The sequence below is a fragment of the Miscanthus floridulus genome, chromosome 18 (assembly GCF_019320115.1).
Source record: "Miscanthus floridulus cultivar M001 chromosome 18, ASM1932011v1, whole genome shotgun sequence".
NCBI lineage: Eukaryota > Viridiplantae > Streptophyta > Magnoliopsida > Poales > Poaceae > Miscanthus > Miscanthus floridulus.
In genome coordinates this window covers 2,417,434-2,445,372 of record NC_089597.1, presented here as the reverse complement: position 1 = coordinate 2,445,372, position 27,939 = coordinate 2,417,434, and the positions used below count along the sequence as shown (strand labels likewise).

Genomic DNA, 27,939 nt, shown 5'->3' with positions numbered 1-27,939 from the left:
CTATTGATGATGGGCGACTCCCTGTGCTTGTACTGCGAAGGTGTTCAAGCCACATGTGCAGTCTCTGCAGTGACATCGACCTGGTGCGAGACGCTTCAGCCCAGAGCTTGTCTCGCTTCTGGTAGACGAAACTGCTGAGGCTGATGAGGAGCGCAAGGCCAGAGGTCACGCCTGTGATGAGGAACAGCCCACTGAAGTTGCTGAAGCCAAGCCTGGACGAGTTGATGCCACTGCTACTGCTCACACAGGCTCCTGGGTCGCCAAACCATTTCTTCTCTATCTGCGCCATCTCTTCCTGCACTGCAGGTGTCATGATGGCCCGGGATACGTCATCCACCATCGGTGACCCTATTGGGAAAGCCTAAAATATACAATGAAAATCAAATAAAATACTGTTCTTTCTACATAGGAGTATGAAATATCAGATAGATTAGTGAAAGGACTTACAAAACCAAAACCTCCCAGCCTGTAGGTCGGGCCAACCAAGGTGTATCCTTGACAGTACTTTGACAAGAAGATCTTCAGGTATGGGTTTTCGTCAAATATTGCAGAGGCCCCTCCATTTTCTGATCCCATCTGTAGGGCCTCAGCATACTCTTCCACTGTGTCATAACCCAGCAAGTTCTCCTTGTGGAAGCCCATTTCATCCAGCCAGTACTTTACGGTAGAATCCCTTTGGTACCCAACGAAGTGACCATTTCTTACGCCTTGTTTAGTTGGACTCCAAAGTCTAAAAAGTTGCTACAGTACCTGTCACATCGAATGTTTACGGCCCGTGCATGAAGCATTAAATGTAGACGAAAAGAAAAACTAATTGCACAGTTTGGTGGGAAATTGCGAGACGAACGTTTTAAGCCTAATTAGTCAATGTTTGGATACTATTTGCCAAATAAAAACAAAGATGCTACAGTATTTCCAAATTCCAAATTTCGCGAACTAAACAAGGGCAGAAGATCTTGCACGCTAGTCACTGTTGGCTGGAGCTGCTGGAATGTCAGCATTGATGTCAAACTAGCCGTATAGCTTGAGGTCAAGATAAGCACGACAAATACCCATATAGTTACGACGAGTCTTGATAGGTTGCTCTCCAGTTTCTCCTCTGAAATCAACACGTGATACTGTAGGTCATCATTTAACCAAGCATCTTTTAGCAGCAAACATGGAGGAAATGCTTACTGTGGGAGAAGACAAGAGTCGAGAAGGCAAAGTAGAAGATGATGCCAAATTGTTGCCAAGGTGTGCCACGGAACTCAGGGTTTATCTGGTGCTCTATCGCCAACACAACAAAACCAGTTAGGAAGAAGAAGGCAAGGCTGGTGAGCCAGAGGGTATGAGTCAGTGGCTGCAGGAAGATCCACATGCTCCTTCTTGAATCTTTCTTCAATACCACGATCATTGACAATCCTGTGTCGGTGAAGGGCATTGTGAAGGCCACCTTATCCATCCTGTCCATGGAGATCGTCGTATCACCAACCATGGCATCAACTTTCTGCAACCATCACTGCAAGCTGTCATTCACACAAATCGCTTCAAAATTTACCATGGTCATAATTCATATTAAGTACATCTGTCATGTCTACCTGTACACTAACCTTTTCATACACCAGATTGAGAATACCATCCTAAGTTCTATTAAAGGGTACATATTGGTAGGCCACTGAATAGGGCAGATTCTTCATCAGCACATCAAAAACATCTATGCAGTAACCTGTAACAATAAAGGGAATTTTTGCCACAGGACATCACGAAAACGCATATTTTGCTGCAACACACCGCCAACGCCATCGTTTGCTGAGTACCATTATGAATTCGATTATGTTTGCCACAGCACACCGCGACCATTATTTTAATGATTTCCAGAGTTTGGGAGAGAGAAACCTTCTAAAATGACATCAGATGCCCCTGTGGACCGGCATTGGTCGACCAGACCCGACTTGGTGGAGCCAAACCAGGTTTGAGCCGGACCCGACTAGGTCGAGCCAAACCCTAGCCAAACCAGGTCAACGCCGTCGCAGCTCGTCTTCTCCACTCTCCCTTCCGCCGTCACCACTCTCCCTTGCAGACACTCTCCCTCGCCGCTGTCACCTCCCTCACGGCCTCACCGCCACTCTCCGTCGCCAACCGCAGCTGCTACCCTCGCCGCCACCCCCGACTCCACCCTCGCCGTCGTAGCCGCCGTGCCATTACATGGATGCGTGAAGATGGCTTCGCCGGTGCAACAGAAGCGGCTCCGCCCGAGCATCGATTCACCGTCGAAGGGGGTGAATCTGTCATGGGTTCCTGACGGGTATGCACTTTCCCCTCTTCCACCAATTGTTTGTTGTTCTTGTCTTGCAATGAAATCGAGGACGATTTAGTTAGGGTTTTCACGAATTCTTGTTTTAGGATGGACATTAGTTCTGCAATACGGATAGCGGTGCGTGTCCCAGCTTACTATGAGGTTTGCGATGACGGTAGGCACGTTGGTCACAGTGCAACAGATTTTCAGCTAATTCGGGATAGGGACACTCTTAATCTCAAGGATTTAACTACGGATGTATCTAAAAGGGTGTGTCCTGGGAAGAATCAGGGGTTCAATTTGTGTTTTTTTAACAAGCACAAGCGAAGTTATACCAGTCTAACCTCTGATTCAACTTTGATGAATGCTACTGAGAACTATTGGGAGCTAAGGAGGCTACCTTTGTTTGTGAGTTTCTATGATACAGTTCCTGTTTCATTTAGTCAGAGTGTGTCTTTGGATAATGAGGCATGTGCTACTGTTGATCCCCCATTGCTTGGTAATGATGGTGGGCAGAACAACCAGTCTGTTGATGCAGCCATGTCTAGTTTAGGTTCCCAGGAAGTTGAGTCTCTCAGCGAGGAAGTGAGTGATTCAGACACTGCTGACTCAACTAACTCTGGTGAATCAGCTGAGAAATCCATACCTGCTCAAGGAAGAAAGGGAAGAGGCAAGAAGCCTGCTGATGATGATGTGGCATGGGAAGAAGATGATGAGGAGTATGTTGGGATCAATGATGAGAACCAATATATGGCAGACCAACAAGATGACCAAGAAGAAGGAGCTGCTGACTCTGACTCTTTTGTTCATGATGATTTGTTAGTTGATGATGAAGCTGGTTGTGAGACTTCTGAGCATGTTACTAACTTAGAGAACCCAACTATAGCTTGTGGTGTCACATTTGAGGATGGGGACACCTTTAAGAGGGCTATTAGACAGTATGCTGTTCTAAAAGAATTTGAAATTGCAGCTCATTATAGTGAAGCCAAAAGGTATAGAGGGCACTGCAAAGGATACAAGAGCAAGAAGAAAAGGTGCAAGTGGAGGATACATGCTTCTCAATTGCAGGATGGGAAAACTTGGTAGGTCTGTTCATGATGTTTAATGATGTATACTTATTGATGACTTTTGTTGATGATCATGATGTTTACTTATTGATGTCTACTTGTTGTTGGCAGATAAAGAAGATGTATCAGAAACATACTTGTGCTACCACAGCAAATCTAGAAAAAAACTGCATGGCTAACAATCACTGGGTGAGGGACAGGGTTATTAACATCCTGAGGCATGACCCAACAGCTAGAGCTTCCCAAATGAAGAAGGATTTGGAGAAAAAGTACAACATCACACTTTCATACTATGTTGTTTGGGATGGAATGGCAATGGCTCTGGAAGAGCTTCAAGGCAAGTGGGATGACAGCTTTGAAGATGTTTTCAGATTCAAGGCTGAGGTGGAGAGGACAAATCCAGGAAGCATTGTGGACATTGAGTGGGCTCTGGTTGGGAAGAAGATGATGTTCACAAGGATGTTTGTGGCATTCAACAGCTATGTTCAAGGTTTTTTGAATGGATGCAGACCCTTCCTTGGTGTGGACTCAAGCCACCTAACTGGGAGATGGAGAGGGCAACTAGCTTCAGCTTCAGCTGTGGATGGACACAACTGGCTTTTTCCAGTAGCATATGGTGTATTTGAGTCAGAATCTGCTGACAACTGGCAGTGGTTTTTTGAGAAACTAAAAGTTGCCATTGGATCTCCTCCAGGCCTAGTGATCTGCACAGATGCAGGGAAAGGTATAGATAAGGGAGTTGCCTCTGTCTTCTCAGATGGAGTAGAACATAGGGAGTGCATGAGACATCTAGTGAAGAATTTCAACAAGAGGTATAGAGGTGCAGTGTTCAAGAAGCACTTGTGGCCAGCCAGCAGGGCTTACAACCAAAGACACTTTGATCGCCATTACAACATCATGAAGGTTGCATCACCAAGAGCAATGCAATGGATATAGGACAACCACAAGCACTTGTGGTGTAGATGGAGGTTCTCCCATGCATGCAAATGTGACTATGTTACTAACAACATAGCAGAGACTTTCAACAGTTGTATTAGGAATGAAAAGTCCCTTGCCTTAATTCCTCTGTTGGATAGGATTAGGCAAATGATCATGGAGAAGCAAGATATCAGAAGGGCATTGTCACTGAGGTTGATAGACAAGATCTTGCCTCAAGTCACCAAAGAACTTCATGCTATGAGTAGAAACTTGCAGTATGTCATACATAGGGGGTCCAACAACACTGCAGAGATTGAAGGTACTACTAAAGAATTGAAAACTTGGAGGCATACTGTGGATCTTGAGAGCAGAACATGCAGCTGTCAAAGGTGGCAGATTTCTGGATTGCCATGTACTCATGCTCTCTGTCTCATCCATTCAATGCGCAATAGAAGTGTTGAGGACTATGTGGATGACTACTTTTCAGTTGATAAGTTCAAGAAGGCATATGAACATGTGATCAAGCCCATGACCGATAGGAATCAATGGCCTGAAGTAGATATGGGTTTCAAACTTTGGCCCCCATTGTTGAAGAGAGCTGCAGGCCGTCCAAGAACTAGGAGGATCAAAGGTGTTGAAGAAGGTGGAAAGTCAACTTCCCAGAGACAGTGCAAGAGGTGTGGTCAGTTTGGTCACATGATGAAGACATGTAATGAGACTGTGTATGACTCTGATGCACCACCACCAGCAAAGAGACCAAGGACAAAGAAGACCACTGCTGCAGCAACAACTGTATCCACCCAACAATCACAAATTGAAGGTGCACCAGCTCTGTCTCAAGAAATCAGTGTTGCACCACCAGCTCTGACTAACAGCCCAGCAGCAAACACTAGGAGGTATTTAATCTCTGTCTTGAAATAGCCCAGCATTGTCACTTGTTTCCTCACCTTTTCCTGTCATTCCTATTGTTTTATGTGTCTAACGGTCGCAAGAGGGCATTGGAGTATGCTGCTGAAACTTCCCCCCCCCCACCAGCTGACATGAGGCAGAAAAAGAAAGGGAAAAGAATGAAGAAGGACCTGAGCAAGAAGACAACCAAGGCAAGCAAAGTGAGCAAGACAACCAAGAAAAAGAAGTCTGAGAGTATGGAAACAAGCAAGACAGTGGCTGTTTCAGAAGAGATGACCAACAAGAGGATCAACAAGAAGAAGTTGATCTGAGAGTATGGAAACAAGCAAGACAGTGTACTGAACCTAGGGTTGGCAGACTATGTTTCCCTTTTGCGTTTAAAGTCACAGCTTATGGCTGCTGTGTTATGAACACTGATATGTAAGCTTGTTATGAAGGCCAGACTTTATTGGCATGCTGACTTTATTATGTGTTATGCCAATTTATCTTAATTCCTGAGTGTGATACAATTATGTGTTATGCCAGTTCAAAAATGAGTGTGACACAATTCTGTTGCAAGAAGATGCAAGATAAGATGCTGGATACATGATTACATACTGATACATGATAAGGTTCACAAATTGAGTCTTTGAAATAAGCTGCTAATAGCTTGATACATGATAAGCTGTTGTTATGCATCACTTAACCAACAACACTAACAAAACCAAAACTAAAATAAACACCTTTACAGCACCAACTACAAGCAGTCTCTCTCCAAACTTATCCATCTTTGTCATCAATTTGCTATTGCTATCAACTAATGCCTTAAGCAGTGCCTCTGAATCTTTGAGATGAATGACTGCACTCTCCATCAGTTCTTGGCAGGCATCAACACCTTGGCAGGCCTTCAACATGTCCTTGCCATCCTTCATCACCTCCAGCCCCACGCCATCACGACCTCTAAGCTGACTGAAATGGCGAGGAAGAACACCTTTGGAGACCAACAAAGGGACATAGTGTTCTTCAAAGTAGTATGTGCGACAGGCATAATTGGTCTGCAAACCAGAGATGAAAAAATCAACAAAAAAACGCATCCAAAAAAGAGATGCAATTCCACCACAACTTACATGCTCCAACAGTGGACACTTGTAGAACCGCTTCCCCTTGCTGCCCTCCTTATGTGAAACGCGACCGATGAGAAGGGTTCCGCACTTGGAGCAAGGTACCAATGGCAAGAATCCTGCTTCATCTCTGTAGGGCTCGAGCTCTGGAATCCGAAGTTCGTCTCTGTAGGCCGAGTGCGACGCTCCGAACGGCGTGGATTGCGAGCTCGAAGCCATGGAGATCTAGGGTTCTGGGAACGGGACGGCGCCAGCAGAGGAAGAAAAAGGGAGGCGGCGGTAGGAGGGAGACGACCGGGCCGACTTTACCTGGTCCAACCAGACCAGCAACGCGCAGGGGCAAAATTGTCTCCTCATTGCGGTTTCTCTCTCCCAAACTCTGTAAATCATTAAAATAATGGTCGCGATGTGCTGTGGCAAACATAATCGAATTCATAATGGTACTCAGCAAACGATGGCGTTGGCGGTGTGTTGCAGCAAAATATGCGTTTTCGTGATGTCCTGTGGCAAAAATTCCCAACAATAAAACTGATGTTTGCTGGGCTGTAGGAAACCTTCACGAACTCATTGAACCCATGTCTTGAAGGCACACTAACACGAAGCGGGCTTCCAGTTGAAGACACATACCACCCTCTCGGAGGAGTTGCTAGATCACCTGGCCATAGGATTTGTTTGAGCCCTTTCTCATTATTGGCTTTTACATTCTCGAAGATCCCAGATTCAGGTGTCCAGAACCCAACTGTCCTTGCACCTTTACCAATGATGTTAACGACCTCATATGTCGAGACTTGTAGCAGGCCATTTACCAGCCTGAACCTCCCAGCCAGCCCATCAAATTTTGTGTTGAGCACTGCACCAAGAAGTGTTTTTCCAAGTGTTGAGCAGGACACTCTGTTTCTATTGACTGCTGCAGCAAGAGACCATGCTGTGTCATACACCCAGAGAAGAAGCAGGCTTGGGTTAGGCACATCTCGAATACCTGGAGTCTCCATCTGGAATTTCTCTTTGAACCTTACAGTGAAGTTCATGATACGGTCTGTTGACTGGACATAAGGTCGGAAGGTAACAACCCCCTGCATGTCATCGATCCTGTCAGGATCAAGGCTGTCCACTGCACTGCCATAACCGGCAGTGGCTATCCAGACATAGCCATCAGACATCATATCAGCAACGCTGGCCTATCGGCCGCGTTTAGTTCCGAAAATTTTTGGCTTTTGGTCACTGTAGCACTTTCGTTTGTATTTGGTAAAAATTGTCCAATTATGGACTATTTAGGCTTAAAAGATTCGTCTCGCCAATTACAGGCAAACTGTGCAATTAGTTATTCTTTTTACCTACATTTAATGCTCCATGCATGTGCCGCAAGATTTGATGTGACGGGGAATCTTGAAAATTTTTGGTTTTTGGCTTGCATCTAAACGGGGCCTAAGCGAGCAGCAAGATCTGGGAGCATGTGCACAATAAACACCCGTGTGGAATTCTCCCGGAGACTGGATACTACCGTGTCCAGGTAGTTCTCAGTCGCATCAATGGGCAAAGCTACACGATCCGCAATGAACGCGTTGTAACCCTGAAGGGCGTACACAAGCTCTGGGAGAATGCCAACTCCATATGGTGAGTCTTCATATACCAGGATGGCTTTCTGCCATCGGCAGCAGTCAGCTCAGCCTGGGAGGAGTAAATAGGTGCAGTATGCAGAAAGAATGGTGCTACCGATGGCGTCAATGCTGCAGAGATTGGAGCAAGTGCGAGGATTAGTGTGAGTGTGTGCTTCCCAAGGTAGGCAATGAACTCGGCTTCGGCTGAAGTCAAAGGCCCAATGATGGCTTGCACTCTATCGTTTCTGATCAAATCTTCAGCTGCAACACATTCGCATAATTTACACTGGTCCAGTCAATGTTGAAGAAATCAGATATGCATCCATTCTTGCTGACAGGAATCAAAATTACATGCTGACTTATGTATCAAAATAACAGCTGCATCTTGTGCCTCTTGTGCCTAGAGGATGAAGCCAGCTGTTCTTCCTTTATCTAAAAAAAAATATCATTCCTTGCTTTTCCTACCGTCACAGTTCTCTATTTCCCTTGTGTAGGGTGGTTAATTAATCTATAATCTTCCAACTAAATGTAGCACTGCTCACTAATAGTCTTTCTTTAAAAAGAGAGGAGGAATTCAATTTCCAATTTTGCATACTACTAGAGTGAAGTAATTGCTTCGCATTCCCAGCAAATAGCACATGATATTTGTCGCCGACGAATGTTACAGATTTGCAGTTAGGAAAGATCCATCCACTTATCTGTATCTAGGGTTCATACTTCTTTCCACACAAAAATTTCCTAAACATTCGTCATCAGTTTACCATCTTTCACATTTTCTTAGATCTTCTCATACGTGAATACACTCGTTCAAACAAACGCACGGCTCACTACCCGATCGAGTTGAATCGATCTAATTAATGGAACAGCGTACCTGCTCCGTTGAGCTGCACTTGACAGCTGTAAGAACAGGTTGCAGAGGCAAGAGGTGTGCGCATCCTGGCTCCTCCGAGGAGGGGATCAGCAGCAGCCTTGCCGTGGGGATTGTGGAGCGTGGCGACGGCGCAATTGAGGTCGAACCGGGGGCAGTGGCAGCGTGGAGTTCATCAGCGCCTCTGCGGGGTGAATGGTAACGCGCATGGCATGCAACTCTCCAGATGGTCGCCGGCTGGACGCCGTCGAGGATGAGTTACGAGAGAGGGCGGGAGCTCGACGGCGGCCATGGCAGGGTTGTGCGGGCGACAGGAAGAAAAGTCTTTTTACCCCCTCCGACCGACATTGCGCGGAGTGTAATTTCCTTCATCCTCAATAAAATCAAATGTTAGTTAGCTTTCAAAACGGTAACGCTCCCTCTGGGCATCCGTCCTTCGGACGTGGCGCTTCCGGGGCCTGCGCGTTACCGGTCCAACGATACCTGCTCTCTCTCTCTCTCTCTCTCTAAAGTCTCTCTCCCACTCTCCATGGAGAGTCATCCCCTCCACTCCGCTCGTTCCTTTCGAGGCAGATAAGGCCTGCCGCTGTGCCCGCGTCCGACCACCGCCGGCCATGGTCGGTGCCGTCGTAGGCTTTGCCCTCGCGACGGTAGTGTCCGGCGTGTCTTTTCAACCAGGCCCTGCCTTCCACGCCTCTGGCCCCTCTTCATCGGTGCGGTTCCTAGCCAGGCCGTGGGTGCAGGTGCCACTGGCGGGGCTCGTGATGACCGAGCACCGAGGTGCGAGGAGTCCCTGATGTCGCTGGCGATTATCGAGCACCGAGGAGCGAGGAGTCCCTGGCGTAGGCGGCGATGTCCGAGCACCGAGGAACGAGGAGTCCCCGGCATCTCTGGCGATGACCGAGCACCGAGGAGCGAGGAGTCCTCGGCGTCGCTGGCGATGACCGAGCACCGAGGAGCGAGGAGTGAGGAGTCCCCGGCGTCGCTGGCGATGACCGAGCACCGAGGAGCGAGGAGTCCCCAACGTCGCTGGCGATGACCGAGCATCGAGGAGCGAGGAGTCCCCGGCGTCGCTGACGATGACCGAGTACCGAGGAGTCCCCTACGTAGGCGGCGAGGTCTGAGCACCGACGTAGCTGACGACGCCCATGCGGTGAAGTGTGCCCACTTAGTCCTCGAGCATGAAGTATCCGTGCGTCGAGGAGTAACCGGCGTAGCTGGCGATGAAGCACGAACGGCGAACAGTCCGATCAACTGAGCGGCGATGGAATCCATGAACCAAGTGGTCTGACCAGTTGATCGGTGGAGAAGTCCGAGCACCAGGTGATCCGATCACCTAGACGATGATCCTACAATATAAACATGTAGAACGGGTAGTACATGACGCACAAATAAATAAACTCCGGAGAAAAATCAGCAATGATGATGAAACGGCGTATGCAGTTCGACGATCAGTTGGCGTGAAAATATATTTATGTTTAATATAAACCACCCGAATAGTTAGTATGTAGCTAAGTCTCCAGCCCTAGCTAGCCCATAGTCCATAACGTCGAGCGCGGAGCCCGTGCACGTGTAGGAGGAACAGGTGTGACCAAGGAGCCGCTACCGACCACCCATAACACAGAGCGCGGAGCTCGTAGCACGTGTAGGGAGGAGCCGGAGACAGGGCCGTCTCTGGAGGCGTCCGAGCATCAACGCGACTGTTCGGGGGTTCAGAAGATCGTTTGGAGAGCAAATATGGAGAAAACAGTTCAGAGAAACATTGCGGCGATATATGAAGATTGGAGAATATTTAGAAAAATATTAAAGCATGACTTAGCTTTGGATAGAGCGTCTGGTCGGTGACGTATGGCGTTATCTGGTCGGCGTTGACGGCGAACACCTGGCGGGCGGTGAGTTGTTGGTGAAGGCGACCTTGGAGGTGGTTTCGAGATCGGATCTGCTGTCGCAGGGGCTGGTGTAGCCAGTGATGAATCATCGTCATGGACCGGCATGGATCTCCACGAGATTGATGATGAGAAGACGCTATTGATTTGAGGTCCATCTAGCTCGCCATGGATCAAGCGCACACCCCTACCTAACGCGCCAACTGTCGATAAAATATGCTCGGCAGTCCACCGAGGGGTATCCCGCGATGGTAGATTTGTCGGTGGGGGTGCGCGTAATCAGGAACCGGATGGTGACACAAGGCACAGAGACAGCGATTTAGACAGGTTCGGGCCGTCTGATCGACGTAATACCCTACGTCCTGTGTCTTTGGTGTATTGTATTGAATATATGATGTCGAGTAGAGGACCTCTGCCTCTCCTTATATACTCTGGAGGGGTAGGGTTACAAGTCGATTAGATCTAAGAGATAACCAGAAAGTAATAACTGATTACAGGAATCTTGAGATCATACATATCCTAACATATCTCGTAGTATCTTCAGTATATCTTCCTGATGTCTTACGGAAGGCGCCGAGTAGAGTCGTGCCTCGCAAGGCTTCTTCTTGTGGGCTGGGCTACCCCTAGGGGCGCAGCCCATGTGGTCTACCGTGGGTATCCGGGGTCGTACCTCCCACAGCTAGTCCTCGAGCACCTTGTACCCGTTGTGCAACGCGGCCTTGAGCTTGTCCGAGCAGTTACAAATGATGCCAAGCAGTCAAGCCCATGGTCCAACCACCATGCTTAACTGCCAAGCAGCGTGAACCGCCGCCGAGCAGTATGAACCGTTGCAGAGCAACACGACCTATCGCCGAGCAGCGTGAACCGTCGCCGAGTAGCGTGACCCAAGTACGGCTTGCCATAAGGGTGTAAGGAGCTTAAGTACAGAATCAAAAATTTCTCTGCAGTGAACCAAGTGTGCCCACTTAGAGTCCGAACAAAATTGTAGGAGTCAATCTTCCTCTATAGTCATGCAGTCTTCAAGAAAAATTCCCGCACATTCGGGTATAGTTCCAACCAATCCACCAAAGCGAAAGCGCGGTCAATGCGCTCGAGCGTTGGGTGCAGGCGCTCATTAGACCATGTGAATAGGTGACCATTTAGGTGTAGCTCCTCGACCGCCACTGCACCAAGAAAACGCCCGAAGCGGCGCATGCACCGGCGATCAAGGCGGTCGTTGTTCTTATCCGCCGCGCGGTAGATCATGTTGAAGTCCCCGCAAATGAGCTAGGGACCCAGCAGCGAGGAGTGGAGAGCCACGAGCTCGTTAAGAAAAGCCTGTTGGGCATTAGCATCCAGCGGCCCATAAACGACGGTGATCCACTAGGCCATCCTGGGATCATAGCGGCTGGCGATTTTGGTAGTTACCGAGTGTGACTGCAGAGACACATGCGACGCCACCAGGCGTCCGTCCTCTAGCTGAGGAGAACTCCACTGGCAGTATTCACAGCAGGCAACAAGGCATACTCAAATGATGTTCCTAGGCATTCAGAAGCAAGTTGGTTGCAGACACTGGAGAGCTTAGTCTCCTGCAAGCAAACAAGCGAGACCCTCTCCTGGACGATGAAGTCCCTAACGACGTTGCTCCGTGCGCGACCATTGAGGCCACGAACATTCCAGACTAAGATGTTTTCGTCCGACATCGACAACATTTGGCGACAAGGATGCAGAGGTTGCCTAGACCTCAAGCTCGACCCCCTCGGCAAGCTGGATGCCGTCGATCGCACAACCGGCCGGGAACAACATCCTGATCGCTTCCCGCTTGGACTCCGAGAGTGGCCCGCCGAACAGGGCCAGGTACTCGTCGAAATTGTCGTCCGCTCTAGTCTTTGCCGGCTGCCATGGGCATACTCCCCACTTGGCCATCAACACATTTTGTGTCTGCACCGTTGGGTTAGGTGCCCTGCATTTGCTTTTGGCCGCGAGCCTGGCGCTCCGACGCGGCGGTGAGAACGCCGTGTCCACCACACGGCTCCTCCTAGGGGCACATAGTCGTGGGGGCTCAACTATGATAGGCTCTATGATGACAGAGCACAGCTGCGACCGGAGGCACCTTGAGATCTCCCGCGGTGTAGCCGAAGTCGGCACCGCCGTCATCGACCCTGCCGCCGAGGCCGCCGCATGTTGCCCAGGCTCGGGTGGAGAGGCCGTAGTCGGTGCAAAAGGCCTAGGTGGCGTCCTCGCGTGATCAGGCCTTGGCGTCGTCCATGCAAGGTCTGGGCCATCTTGGTATGTTGTGCATGGCGGCCGGAACGGGCCGACGAACTCTGCTTGGACATGATTATTCGAAGCCACAGGCACATGGGGACCCACGGACACGTCTGTCCCTAACGTTGAGTAGGACAAAAGGGTTGGGCCTACGAACTCGGCCTCGATGCAATGAGCCCACCAATCCTCGTAGGTCACCGGATAGGGGGGACGCCTGGATACTACGGCCCCCATGGAGTATCTGTGGGTCGCCTACGAGCAAGCGGCCCACAAAGCCAGCCGAAGGGCCTTCGGGCGCATGCATAAGCATAGGAGATGGGCTCGGCGGTACCAGCATCCGGCAGACGCCCTTGGCACCGAGGCAGAAGTCAGCGCTACAGCAACCGGCGTGGGCGGCGTGGAAGCCAGCTGCAAAGGAGATACGTCAGCGGCGTGTGTAGCAGTGTCCGACAGTGACGGGGCCTCACGCACGCGCTCCCGAGGACGCGCAGGCACACGCACTCAAGGCCGCGGCAACGCGACATCCGGAATCTCGCGTGGACCACCAATTGCGACGCCCGCACGCATGAGCCCATGCCTGCCAGGGACCAGCGGGCAACAAACCATCCCGACTATTACGGATGGTCGTGCCAATGCGGTCGGGCAAGACGGCGATGAGGGACGACAACGACGACGGTCGATCCTAGGATGATAGCGGTTAAAGTTGCTGTCGATGGAGCCATCGTTGTCGCTGTCATGGCCGCCGAAGTAGTCATCCTCAGGGGTCGGCCCCCGTGGCGGGCCACCGCTCCCGTCATGAACCCCATGGCGGTAGTTGCCATCGCTTGTACCATCGTCTTCATCAGCATCACCCACATCATGGCACAACCAGGCGCAGCCTCACGAGGTAGCGCAGCCCCGGAAGCACGGTCAGAGCGGCCTCGACGGGGCTGAGGATGCACGGCTTCAGGATGAACACGACCTGCATGTCATCGATCCTGTCAGGACCAAGGCTGTCCACTGCACTGCCAAAACCGGCAGTGGCTATCCAGATTCCAGACATAGCCATCAGATATCATATCAGCAACACTGGCCTATCGGAATAAGTGAGCAGCAAGATCTGGGAGCATGTGCACAATAAACACCCGTGTGGAATTCTCCCGGAGACTGTATACTACCGTGTCCAGGTAGTTCTCAGTCGCATCAATGGGCAAAGCTACACGATCCGCAATGAACGCGTTGTAACCCTGAAGGGCGTACACAAGCTCTGGGAGAATGCCAGCTCCATATGGTGAGTCTTCATATACCAGGATGGCTTTCTGCCATCGGCAGCAGTCAGCTCAGCCTGGGAGGAGTAAATAGGTGCAGTATGCAGAAAGAATGGTGCTAACGATGGCGTCAATGCTGCAGAGATTGGAGCAAGTGCGAGGATTGGTGTGAGTGTGTGCTTCCCAAGGTAGGCAATGAACTCGGCTTCGGCTGAAGTCAAAGGCCCAATGATGGCTTGCACTCTATCGTTTCTGATCAAATCTTCAGCTGCAACACATTGGCATAATTCACACTGGTCCAGTCAATGTTGAAGAAATCAGATATGCATCCATTCTTGCTGACAGGAATCAAAATTACATGCTGACTTATGTATCAAAATAACAGCTGCATCTTGTGCCTCTTGTGCCTAGAGGATGAAGCCAGCTGTTCTTCCTTTATCTAAAAAAAATATCATTCCTTGCTTTTCCTACCGTCACAGTTCTCTATTTCCCTTGTGTAGGGTGGTTAATTAATCTATAATCTTCCAACTAAATGTAGCACTGCTCACTAATAGTCTTTCTTTAAAAAGAGAGGAGGAATTCAATTTCCAATTTTGCATACTACTAGAGTGAAGTAATTGCTTCGCATTCCCAGCAAATAGCACATGGTATTTGTCGCCGACGAATGTTACAGATTTGCAGTTAGGAAAGATCCATCCACTTATCTGTATCTAGGGTTCATACTTCTTTCCACACAAAAATTTCCTAAACATTCGTCATCAGTTTACCATCTTTCACATTTTCTTAGATCTTCTCATACGTGAATACACTCGTTCAAACAAACGCACGGCTCACTACCCGATCGAGTTGAATCGATCTAATTAATGGAACAGCGTACCTGCTCCGTTGAGCTGCACTTGACAGCTGTAAGAACAGGTTGCAGACGCAGAGCTCAACTAGGAGCCTAAGAGGTGTGCGCATCCTGGCTCCTCCGAGGAGGGGATCAGCAGCAGCCTTGCCGTGGGGATTGTGGAGCGTGGCGACGGCGTAATTGAGGTTGAACCGGGGACAGTGGCAGCGTGGAGTTCATCAGCGCCTCAGCGGGGTGAATGGTAACGCGCATGGCATGCAACTCTCCAGATGGTCGCCGGCTGGACGCCGTCGAGGATGAGTTACGAGAGAGGGCGGGAGCTCGACGGCGGCCATGGCAGGGTTGTGCGGGCGACAGGAAGAAAAGTCTTTTTACCCCCTCCGACCGACAATGCGCGGAGTGTAGTTTCCTTCGTCCTCAATAAAATCAAATGTTAGTTAGCTTTCAAAACGGTAACGCTCCCTCTGGGCATCCGCCCTTCGGACGTGGCGCTTTCGGGGGGCCTGCGCGTTACCGGTCCAACGAAACCTGCTCTCTCTCTCTCTCTCAAATCTCTCTCCTACTCTCCATGGAGAGTCATCCCCTCCACTCGGCTCGTTCCTTTCGAGGCAGATAAGGCCTGCCGCTGTGCCCGCGTCCAACCACCGCCGGCCATGGTCGGCGCCGTCGTAGGCTTTGCCCTCGCGATGGTAGTGTCCAGCGTGTCTTTTCGATCAGGCCCCGCCTTCCACGCCCTTGGCCCCTCCTCATCGGTGCGGTTCCTAGCCAGGCCGTGGGTGCAGGCGCCACTGGCGGGGCTCGTGGTGGTCGCGTGGTACTCGCCCTCGTATGAGAGCGAGGAGGAGGAGGGGCGGCGGAGGTTGGGGGAGGAGGGACCACGAGTTTGTTGCCTACTACAGTTCCCCAACAGGGAGGTCGACGACGATGTGTTTCAAGTGTTTCAAACTCATGTTTTAATTGTTTTTTATCTGAGTCTTGTAAAAGTAGATCATGGGTTGTTGCATATATTGCAATAACAATATACGCATGTTGCAAGCTTATATTTTAAGTGTTTCAGTTGTTTTCAGATGTATGTTTCAAGTGTTTCATCTGGATGTTGCATAACATGCATGTTTTAAGTGTTTCAGGTGTTTCATATGTATGTTGTAAGTGTTTCATCAGGATGTTGCAAAAGTAGTTCGGAATGTTGCATATGTTGCTATGGCTATATACGCATGTTTCAAGTGTAAGTGTTTCGTCTGTTTTCAGTCGTATATTGCAAGTGTTGCAACTGAATGTTTCAAAAGTAGATCTGAGGGAGCACATGTTGCAACAGCCCCAGTGGCTGGGGGACAATGGCCTGCCGTAGCCGCCTGCTACTGCTGCTGGGGCGCCACTTGAGGGCGCATGAGGCCGGTGGACGCCTCCGCGATGCGCATCCGCAGGTAGGGTGAGGTGGGCGCACTCCTATATGTTACGGACCTGTTATGTGGGTGCGACGGGCACATTGAGTTCGAATGGAGAGCAGCGTTTGGACGCCTCCTACGGCCGGACGACGTGCGCTAGCCCTTTCGTTTTAAAAACATTTGTTTTTTACACTATAAGGTTTAGACGGTTGTTTTAGGATGGCACAACGTCATCAGCAGAGCTCAAACAAATCTTATTAAAAAATAAATACTTTAACAAAATCTAAATGTTATTTAATTTTGAAAAAATGCAATTAAGAATCTTGAAATTAGGTGAAAATACTGAAACAGGTACTTGTCCAAGCTAAAACCAAAATTTTATGATTTTTTAAGATTTAAACTAGATTTTAGAAATTCTGCATAACTTTTCTATGAAAATATTTTTCAAAGACATGGAATGGCATCAAACTAATGGTTGAAGACAAGATGATCGCTCCAATGAGTCAGGGATTTGAAGGGGGGAAACTGGGTCTATTTGGATTGAAGGGGACCATGACGTCTAAGAGAGGGGGGGTGAATTATGTAACTTAAAATTCAACTTCTAAACTATGACCTCTTTTTTCTAACCCTAGCAAAACCTATGCAAAAGATAAGCTATCTAAATGTGCAACTACGGTTTTACTAGTATGTTGCTATCTCTACCGCAAAGGAGTAATATAATCAATGTAAATGCGGAAGCTAAAGAGCAAGGTAGAGATATGCAAACTCCCATCGACGACTTTGGTATTTTTACCGAGGTATCGAGAAGCGCGCAAGCTTCCCCCTAGTCCTCGTTAGAGCCCCTCGCAAGGAATCCCTCGTAAGGGCCAAGCTCCCGATCGGGTAACTCCGTGGATAGCCTCGGGCCTTCCCCACGCGCAAGTGGGTCTCTAACATGCCTTCCGGCAAGCCTCTCCCGGATGCTCCCCGCCATCTTCACTATCAAGCTTTCGGCCAAAACGTCGCGGGCCTTGTTCCCTCCGGTACACGGTGGCGGCCACACCACAAACACGGTTGGTGTGATCTCGCAAGACTACAAGCCCCTCCGATGTACAACAATGGTGCGCGCAAGCACCAAGTGGTAAGAGGTATGTAAACCTCACTAAACACTAGGCTTAAACCTAGAGCAAGCGCATAAGCGGTAGTCTAATCAACCTAAGCACTTCGCAAAGCACCTACGCTAATCACCTAATAAAACACTAAGCACTATGCAAGTGGAGATCACTAAAATGGTGTATCAACACCCTTGATATGTTTTCTCAGCTCCACACTAGTCATTTGGCCGGTTGAGGTTGTATTTATAAGCCCCACTGAGAAAGTAGCCGTTGGGGACAAAGTCCCGCTTTTCTGCTACTGACCGGACGCTGGAGTCGTCCTGATCGGACGCGTCAGGTCGTCTCGGCCGTTGGAGCCGCGAACAACTGATCGGATGCTGCCAGTGTCCGGTCACTTGCCACCGGACGCCTCCGGTCGCAAGTTCACCGCTCTAGAACCTCTCTGTACTCGATCGGAGGCTGCTGTCTTGTGTCCGGTCGGTTTGCCGCCAGTGTCCGGTCACTTGCTGAGTGTGTTGCTGGACTAATGAACAGTGCCATCGGTGCGTCCGGTCGAGTCACTTGTTTAGCGTTCGGTCGCTGCTGCTGATGCCTACGGTTGCCGAGCCACTGATCGGAGCATCTAGTCACTTTCTTCCAGCGTCCGATCCAGCGTCCGATCACTTATGTGAGCTCGTTTCTTCATGATCTTGCGTGCGGCTTGGTTCCTATCTTTGTGCTTGGACTTTGCTTGATATCTTGGGTCTTCTCTTGTGATCCTAAGGTCTTGCTTAAGGTGTTGATCATCGGATCATCACGTCGCCTTCATCTAAGTCACGTCTTGCATCCTATTAAACTACAAAATAATCACTTGTAAATTCATTAGTCCAATTTAGTTATGTAGGTCATCAAACACAAAAATCCAAAGTAAATGGGCCTAGGGTCTATTTTTCTTACAATCTCCCCCTTTTTGGTGATTAATGACAACACGACCAAAGCAAGCAAATAATAAAAATTTGAAATTTGAAAACTACCTACTTGCTAGGATGCAATGCAAGGGGCAAGATTATATGATGCTAAAAGATACTACTTGTAAGACTATATAAAAACTTATCTTGCCCTTGCAAATGTCCCCATGTGGTATTATGGATTTAAGCCTTGCTTCCTACAAATTCTCCTTATTACATAGGCTAATCCATAATCCACTATCCTCCCTTTCTCAGACCATTACCACTTGTAGACACCATTTGTAGACCATTACCACTTGTAGATGATCTAGCTTTTGGTCCTCTAAATTCTCCTCCTTTGAAATCAAACACCGAAAAGGAAGACATTAGTAGCACATGGGAGGGTCAAACTTTGTGATCCTTTGTATGTAGAGTGAAGTATGTCACAAAATTTGACTCTCACATTATATAGACTAAACTTCCCCTAGATATATGCATACATATGATAGAAGGCAAAGCATATGCATAATTGGTAATTTTTTTGCTCAAGGGAATTTAATCTATATAATGTATGGAGAAAGCATATAAATATCAAAATAAAATCAACATGATGATATCGGTTTAGAAATATCACATGTGAAAACCAATTTAATTTCTACCACTTGCAATAGGTGGTGGATATTTGAAGTATGATTCTTAACTCCGGGGACTCTATTTTCCTTGCAATGAGACTACTACACATGATAAACTTGAAAAATGTGTTAGTCTCAAAGCATCCAACTTATAGAGTAACCTCCCCCTAAATTTGTGCACACAAGTATAGAATACTTGTAGGTAATATGCACATTGATTTTAGAATAAAAAATACCACTTGAAAGATGGCATCATAAACATGAGAGTCATTTTTTAAGGCGATATTTGGGAGAGATTATCTATAATTTAGACTTTGGCACATATTAGATGAATAATCGAAAGACAAGCTATGTGTCGTGCTTCTAAACAATTTTAAATCATGTAGGTTTGCTCCAAGGGTTAAGAATGAAACCAAGCAAGCCTACCATATGATATACCTAGTGTATGTATGACAAAAGATGTAAGCATACAAATGCAAACCTAGACATGAAGAGTAACTAGATGCTTAAAAATACCAATTTATAAGAAAGTTAAATCTAATACCAATTGGAGCAAATATAATCTAGTTACCTAACATGGGAAGGGGAATTTGGGTCCATAGTATTCATTAACCCACTTGGCAATTGCTTTGTCCATCATGATGCACCCTATGAAATGCATCCACACTTTGCCAAGTCTTCAAATTCCCCGAGGTCCATCGGACTTCTCACTTCCCTTTCGGGATACAAACCTTCTTGGTGCTCTTTATGTTGGAGATGATTTCCTTTAGCACCCAAAAATGTTTGACCCTATTGTTGGCTTGCTTGTTCACTTTGATGGCCACCACCTTGTCATTTTTCTTCTTCTTCAAGAGATAAGGTGTGGAAGCCTTTTGTCCACCTTGTTGGTGTAGGTGTTGGAGAGCTTGCTTGTTTGCTTTTTCTCCTTCTTCTTTGCTCCTCCCCCATTCTTCACTTTGCACTCATAGGACTTGTGGCCTTCCTTGTGGCACACGTAGCAAACCATGGTTTGTCCTTCATCAAGCTTCTTCACTCCCTTGACGGTGTTATCTTGATGAAGTTGGGCTTGCTTCGCCTTGCCTTTTACTTGAGTCAAGTCCTTGGTGAGACGAGCTACTTCTTGCTTGAGTTTCTCATTCTCCTTTGCAACCTCTTGTGTGTATGTATCTACAATAACTTTCTCAACACAAACTTAGTTGCACAAAGGTGAGTCTAAACATAAATCATTACAAGAAGTAGAGGCATCCTTTTTAGACATGTTAATGATAGAATTTTTCTTTTTAGATGCCTTGGTGGGGGTAGTACTAATGGCTTCAAGATTAGCAACTTTATTAGTTAGCTCATCACAATGTTTGCACATGGTTTTTATTTTAGCAAGCAAACTTTTATAAGCATCTTGTGAGCTAGCTAACTTTTCTTTTTAATTTTTCATTTCTCTTTACAAGTTGCTCATCATTGATTGTGCATGCATTTGTTGTTGCACTAGCCTCAAGTCGCTCAATTTTAGTAGATAGTTCAACATTGAGATTAGCAAAGTTCTCATATTGTTCAAGCAAAGTTTTATATGCTTCTTGTGAACTATCTAGCTTTTCTTTTATTTTTCTGAGCTTCTTTTGTTGACTAGTGCAAACTTTAGCATAATTAAGATTTTGTTGCACAATTTCTTCATAAGAAGGCATTTCATCATCACTATCACTCTCACTAGAGGATGAGCTTTCGTTACCTCATGCCATAAGGCACACATGAGAAGAGCTTGATGATGAGTGCTTGCGCCCTCGCCTCTTGTGATGGTGTTCTTCTTCACTTGAAGAATCATCCCATGTCCTTATTGATGTGAGAGCTTGTTTCTTGCATGCCTTCTTCTTTGTCTTGGATGTGGGCTTATTTGGATAAACTTCCACAAAGTGCCCCAACTCGCCGCATACATAGCATCCTCTCTTTCTTTGCTCATTTCTTTGATTTGTGAAAATGAGATCTTGGATTTGGATGGGCACACCCTTGACATTGATCCTTTGGATCATCTACTCCACTTTGTTGATTAGTTTGATTGATTCTTCATCAAGGTCGGAGGTGGAGGAGGAAGATCGATCATCATCACTTGAATCTTCATCATCATCATCATCCTCATCTTCTTCTTCTTCACTTGAGGAGCTTGAGTTTGTCTCAACTTGCTTGCTCTTCATCTTCTTTTTTTCGCTACATGTATTAGCTAACTGGCACGCCAACTATCAACAGAATATCGTCGGCAGTCCACCAAGGGGTATCCTGCGATGGTAGATTTGTCGGTGGGGGTGCGCGTAATCAGGAACCGGATGGTGACACAAGGCGCAGAGACAGCGATCTAGACAGGTTCGGGCCATCTGATCGATATAATACCCTATGTCCTGTGTCTTTGGTGTATTGTATTGAATACATGATATCGAGTAGAGGACCCCTGCCTCTCCTTATATACTCTGGAGGAGGTAGGGTTACAAGAAAAGTATCCTATTTGGTACTATACAATAGTTTGCGGTGCATGTCGAGCAACGCCGTGCACGCCTTGATGTTGTGGGCTGGGCCACCCCTGATGGTGCGGCCCATGTCTTAGGGGCCATACCCCCACGCTAGTCCCCGAGCCTGATAGTAGGTGATGCAGTCACGTGGTGCCAGGGTTATAAAGTAGAAGACCAGTCGAGCAGGCAGCCAGTCCCCAGGTATAGCCTCAAGATGAGAACAAGCATATTCACCGCAAGGTGAAGTGTGCCCACTTAGTCCCCGAGCCTGCTGGAAGATGAAGAATGAATCTTGTAGCAGGGTCAAAGAAAAAGAAGTCTGAAAGTTTGCCGATGTCATCTGACATGCACGTATCAAGACCCCAGACGTGTTGCCCAAGATCAGCACCCTGATCCGAACAGCATGGAGCAGCTTGATAGCACACCGATGAGACATAGCAAGATCCAACCATCCTGGAGTCCCCGGCGTAGCTGGCGATGTCTGAGCACCGAGGAGCGAGGAGTCCCTGGCGTCGCTGGCGATGTCCGAGCACCAAGGAGCGAGGAGTCCCCGGCGTCGCTGGCGATGACCAAGCACCGAGGAGCGAGGAGTCCCTAATGTAGGCGGCGATATCTGAGCACCGAGGAGCGAGGAGTCCCCGGCGTAGCTGGCGACATTCATGCGATGAAGTGTGCCCACTTAGTCCTCGAGCACGAAGAATTCGAGCGCTAAGGAGTTACCGGCGTAGCTGGCGATGAAGCACGAGCGGCGAACAATCTGGTCAACTGGTCGGCGGCAAAGTGAGCATTGAGTAGAAGCGACCGGTGAACAGTCTGATCAACTGCTCGGTGATGGAGTCCATGAACCGAGCGGTCTGACCAGTTGATCGGTGGAGAAGCCCAAGCACCAGGTGATCCGATCACCTAGACGATGATCCTGCAATACAAATATGTAGAACAGGTAGTACATGATGTAAAAATATATGAATTCCGGAGAAAAATAAGCAATGGAGATGAAATAGTGTAAATAGCTCGGCGATTAGTTGGTGTGAAGATTTATGTAATATAAACCGTCCGAACAGTTAGTGTGTAGCTGAGTCTCCAGCCTTAGCTAGCCTGTTAACCACAACGCGGAGCACGGAGCCTATGCACGTGTAGGAGGAACAAGCATCACTAAGGAGCCGCTGCCGACCACCCATAACGCAGAGGGCAGACGCTCGTGCACGTGTAGGGAGGAGCCGAAGGCAGGGCCGTCTCTGGAGGCGTCCGAGCATCAACTGGACTGTTTGGGGGTTTGGAAAATCATTTGGAGAGCAAATACGGAGAAAATAGTTTGGAGAAACATTATGGCAATATACGGAGATTGGAGAATATTTAGAAGAATATTAAAGCGTGACTTAGCTTTAGACGGAGCGTCTGGTCGACGACGTATGGCGTTATCTGGTTGGCATTGGCGGCAAGCACCTAGCAGACGATGAGTTATTAGTGAAGGCGACCTCGGAAGTGGTTCCAAGATCGGATCTGCTGTAGCGGGGGCTGGTGTAGCCAGCGATGAATCGTCGTCGTGGACCGACATGGATCTCCACGAGATTGACGACGAGAACGCGTTGTTGATTTGAGGTCCATTTGGCTCGCCATGGATCAAGTGCACACCCCTTACCTGGTGTGCCAACTGTTGATAGAATATCATCGGCAGTCCTCCGAGGGGTATCCCACGAAGGTAGATTGATTGGCAGAGGAGGGTGAGATCAAAACAAGAAGGCAACAGAGACACATGAGTTAGACAGGTTTAGGCCATTAGTATGATGTAATACCCTACTCCTATGGTCTGTTGGTTTGTATTAGCTATCGTATGATATACCGTGATTTTAGAGGGGGTCCTTGCCCGCCTTATATAGTTCGGGAGGTAGGGTTACAAGTCGGTTAGATCTGAGAGATAATCAAAAAGTAATAACTGATTACAGAAATCTTGGGATCATACATATCCTAACAGATCTCGTAGTATCTTCAGGATATCTTCCTGATGTCTTGCGGAAGGCACCGAGCAGAGTTGTGCCCCGTAAGGCTTCTTCTTGTGGGCTGGGCCACCCCTAGGGGCGCAGCCCATGTGGTCTGCCATAGGTATCCAGGGTCGTACACCCCACAGAGAGCTTTGTCTTTACTTGATGAAGAGGCTTCTTCTTGACCCATCTTGCGTGACATTTCAAATACCACTATCTTGCCAATGACTATGGCCGGGGTCATGGTGCTCAAGTCCTCCATGTTGTGAAGGATGATGATGATGCTTGCATATTTATTTTGTGGTAGCACGGAGATAATCTTCCTCACGATCTCCGCATCATCTAGCTTTGTTAATCCTATAGAATGGAGCTCATTGATAATTAGATTCAAACGAGAATACATATCACGAACAAGCTCATCATCATTCATTGTAAAGGAATCATAATTTTGCTTAGCTAGACAATGCTTTTGCTCACAGACATTAGATGTGCCGTCATAAAGCTCTTGGAGTTTTAACCATATTTCATATGCCGTATTTAAAGTGAATACTTGGTTAAATACACCCATGCTAAAAGATTCAAACAAGCATTTCTTAGCTCTAGCATTGAAATGAATTTCCTTTTCATCACTCTTTGTGGGTTTATCGGGATTCTTAATGGGTTTTATCCCATCACGAGTGACTCTCCAAACTCCCAAATCAACTGCCTCAAGGTAGCAAGCCATTCTAGATCTATAATAGGAGAAGTTAGTGTCGTCAAAGTGCGGAGGCCTAGAGATATCTATCACAACCACTCTAAATAGCGTCTGCTCAACGGCGGTTAAGCTAAAAGTCTAAATTGAGCCAACTGGCTCTAATACCAATTGAAGGGGACCGTGACACCTAAGAGAGGGGGAGTGAATTAGGCAACTTAAAATTCAACTTCTAAACTATGGCCTCTTTTTCTAACCCTAGCAAAACCTATGCAAAAGATAAGCTATCTAAATGTGCAACTATGATTTTACTAGTGTGTTGCTATCTCTATCCTCAAAGGAGTAATATAATCAATGTAAATACGGAAGCTAAAGACCAAGGTAGAGATATGCAAACTCCCATCGACGACTTTGGTATTTTTACCGAGGTATCGAGGAGCGTGCAAGCTTCCCCTAGTCCTCGTTGGAGCCCCTCACAAGGGCCAAGCTCCTAGTCAGGTAACTCCGTGGATAGCCTCGGGCCTTCCCCACGCGCAAGTGGGTCTCTGACGTGCCTGCCGGCAAGCCTCTCCCGGATGCTCCCCGCCGTCTTCACTATCAAGCTTCCGGCCAAAACGTCGTGGGCCTTGTTCCCTCCGGTACACGGTAGCAGCCACACCACAAACGCGGTTGGTGTGATCTCGCAAGACTACAAGCCCCTCCGATGTACAACAATAGTGCGCACAAGCACCAAGTGATAAGAGGTATGTAAACCTCACTAAACACTAGGCTTAAACCTAGAGCAAGCGCATAAGCGGTGGTCTAATCAACCTAAGCACTTCGCAAAGCACCTACGCTAATCACCTAATAAAACACTAAGCACTATGCAAGTGGAGATCACTAAAATGGTGTATCAACACCCTTGATATGTTTCCTCAGCTCCACACTAGTCATTTGGCTGGTTGGGGGTTGTATTTATAAGCCCCACTGAGAAAGTAGCCGTTGGGGACAAAGTCCTACTTTTCTGCTACTGACTGGACGCTGAAGTCGTCCTGATCGGACGCGTCCGGTCGTCTCGACCGTTGGAGCCACGAACAACTGATCGGACGCTGCCAGCGTCCGGTCATTTGCCACCGGACGCCTCCGGTCGTAAGTTCGCCGCTCTAGAACCTCTCTGTACTCGATCGGAGGCTGCTGTCTTGCGTCCGATCGGTTTGCCGCCAGTGTCCGGTCACTTGCTGAGTGTGTTGCCGGACTGATGAACATTGCCATCGGTGCGTCCGGTCGAGTCACTTGTTCAGCGTTCGGTCGCTGCTGCTGATGCCTACGGTTGCCGAGCCACTGATCGGAGCATCCGGTCACTTTCTTCCAGCATCCGGTCCAGCGTCCGGTCACTTCTGTGAGCTCGTTTCTTCGTGATCTTGCGTGCGGCTTGGTTCCTATCTTCGTGCTTGGACTTTGCTCTATATCTTGGGTCTTCTCTTGTGCTCCTAAGGTCTTGCTTAAGGTGTTGATCATCGGATCATCACGTCACCTTCATCCAAGTCACGTCTTGCATCCGATTGAACTACAAAACAATCACTTACAAATTCATTAGTCCAATTTAGCTGTGTTGGTCATCAAAAACCAAAATCTAAATTAAATAGGCCTAGGGTCCATTTTTTTACATGGATGTTATGGTTTTTTTTGAAGAAAATATAGTATAAAAAAACTAGTTTTAGGAGAAGAGATGTGAAAAACTATAGTTTAGAAAAAAAAAAGATATAAAGTGAAGCTTTTAAAAAACTAAAAGACTACAGTTTTTAGTAATACCATGGTTTTCAAAACTACGAAGACCTTTACGTCCAAATACCTTATAGGTCTCAAAACCATGGTATTAAAAAAAACCAAAATACTTTACATCCAAACAAGACATAAGAAGTATTAAACTTTGTTTGTCTTCGATAGAAATGAACTTCTCTGTCTAAAATATTTGTGCGAGAACACAGACGGTTTTTATTTAGAGGATTTGATGATGATGATGATGCCTTTTACTGGTCCAGAAGAGGAGAAAGAGACAGTCAAAGCCCAATAGAGCCTCAGCCTTAACAAGACGAGTTTCAGTAAGCTTGTCGCCTTAAGCTTGGGCTCCGCTAGTTAAAAGAGTTGAGCTCAGCCTTAGAACCATCTAAGCCTTATAAGGTTAACTTGTTTGTGATTCGAGCTAAGACGAGCCAAACACGGGTAATTGGTGATCAACTCTAACATTTGCTTACCAAAATCTATCTTGTATAATTGGGCTTCAGTTCTGCTAAGCCCATGTTTGGTCAGATTTCTGCTGGCTCCTACTTCGACTCCGGCTCTAGTGCATCGTTGAGTACCGTTGAATCTACTGAGTACAGTAACACTAAGCCCTTGTTTAGTTGGAGAAATTTGGATTTTGGGGCTACTGTAGCACGTTCGTTTTTATTTGGTAAATAGTGTTCAAACATAGACTAATTAGGCTTAAAACGTTCGTCTCGCAATTTCCCACCAAACTGTGCAATTAGTTTTTCTTTTCGTCTACATTTAATGCTCCATGCACAAGCCGCAAACATTCGATGTGACAGATACTGTAGCAACTTTTTGGAAATTGGGGTGGAACTAAACAAGGCCTAAGGCCTTATTTGGATTTACCTCAATCCACCCCAGCACATGTAGATTGATGCGAATTCAACTGCATCTAAACAAGGCCTAAAACAGCTCCAACTCCTATAAGTCCAGAAAGAACTACGGAGAGCAAAAAGGTTTTCTCTGGCTCTGGCTACATTATTATCTTAGGGATGATTTGGTTTCCAGCTATGGGACGCCAAGCCACAACTAAGGCTGCCACACTACTGTTTGGTTATTGATTAAAATTAGGTAGTCATAGCTTTTACATGTCATATTTTCACCACGGTGTGGCACCCAATTCTTAGGAACCAAACAAACCTTTAGTTGTGGAGTTAAGCGCCTGATGTATGGTAATAGTAGGTTTTGAAGCTAGGATAGTACCGGATCTTGTTACAAATTGCAACGAGCAAAACGAGAATGGGCCGAATCAAAGGGCCTGCTTGGTCTGCGACTAAATTTTGCCGAGCCAAAGTTAGGTAAAAAAAATTTAACATAGATTTAACAAGTCAAATATGAAAGACTAGCAAGTCTTGGTAACAAATCAAATAATAGTCCAAATTATGGCTTACCAAATATTTGGCTTGGCATAATTTGGAAGCCAACCAATCAGACACAAAATTTTCTGGCTCATTTTTCAAATCAAAGTACCTGTATTCAAATTAGGTTTTTTGCAATTTGATTTGCTTTGTTACTGAAATGCTTAATTCCAAGACAGCAGACATGGGTGGGCGTTAGGTGTGTTTTATCTTCGTCGGGTGTGTGTTACCTTTATGTGTAATTATCGCCTGTACTGCTGTATTTGGGTTTGTGTCGGTTTTCCATGCAGGTCCGGTTTCCCTCCTGCCATTTTTAGCGTTAAAAAAAAGAAGAAGCAGATAAAGCCGGCCTTACCAGCGTGTGCTGCGGCGACGACATCTCCACGCGTGTCCCCCACGAGCAGGTGCACCCGCCGGCTGGAGTTGGCATGGGCAGAATAGAAGTCGTCTAATGCCATGGAGATGCAGGTGAGGCTCTTCCTCCCCGCCTCGCTCGTCAGGTCCAGCACCACGCCGACTCGCACGGCGGCCGCCGCCGGTGGCAGCTCGGAGGCGGAGGCGGACGGGAGCACGAGGAGCAAGTGGAGGAGAGCAAGGCCGCCTGCGATCATGGACTGTAGTACCAT

At 47.5% G+C, this 27,939-nt stretch overlaps 1 pseudogene; it reads right to left on the bottom strand.

The window, feature by feature from the left end:
- On the bottom strand, nucleotides 1–27,939 carry LOC136522658 (glutamate receptor 2.9-like; annotated as a pseudogene).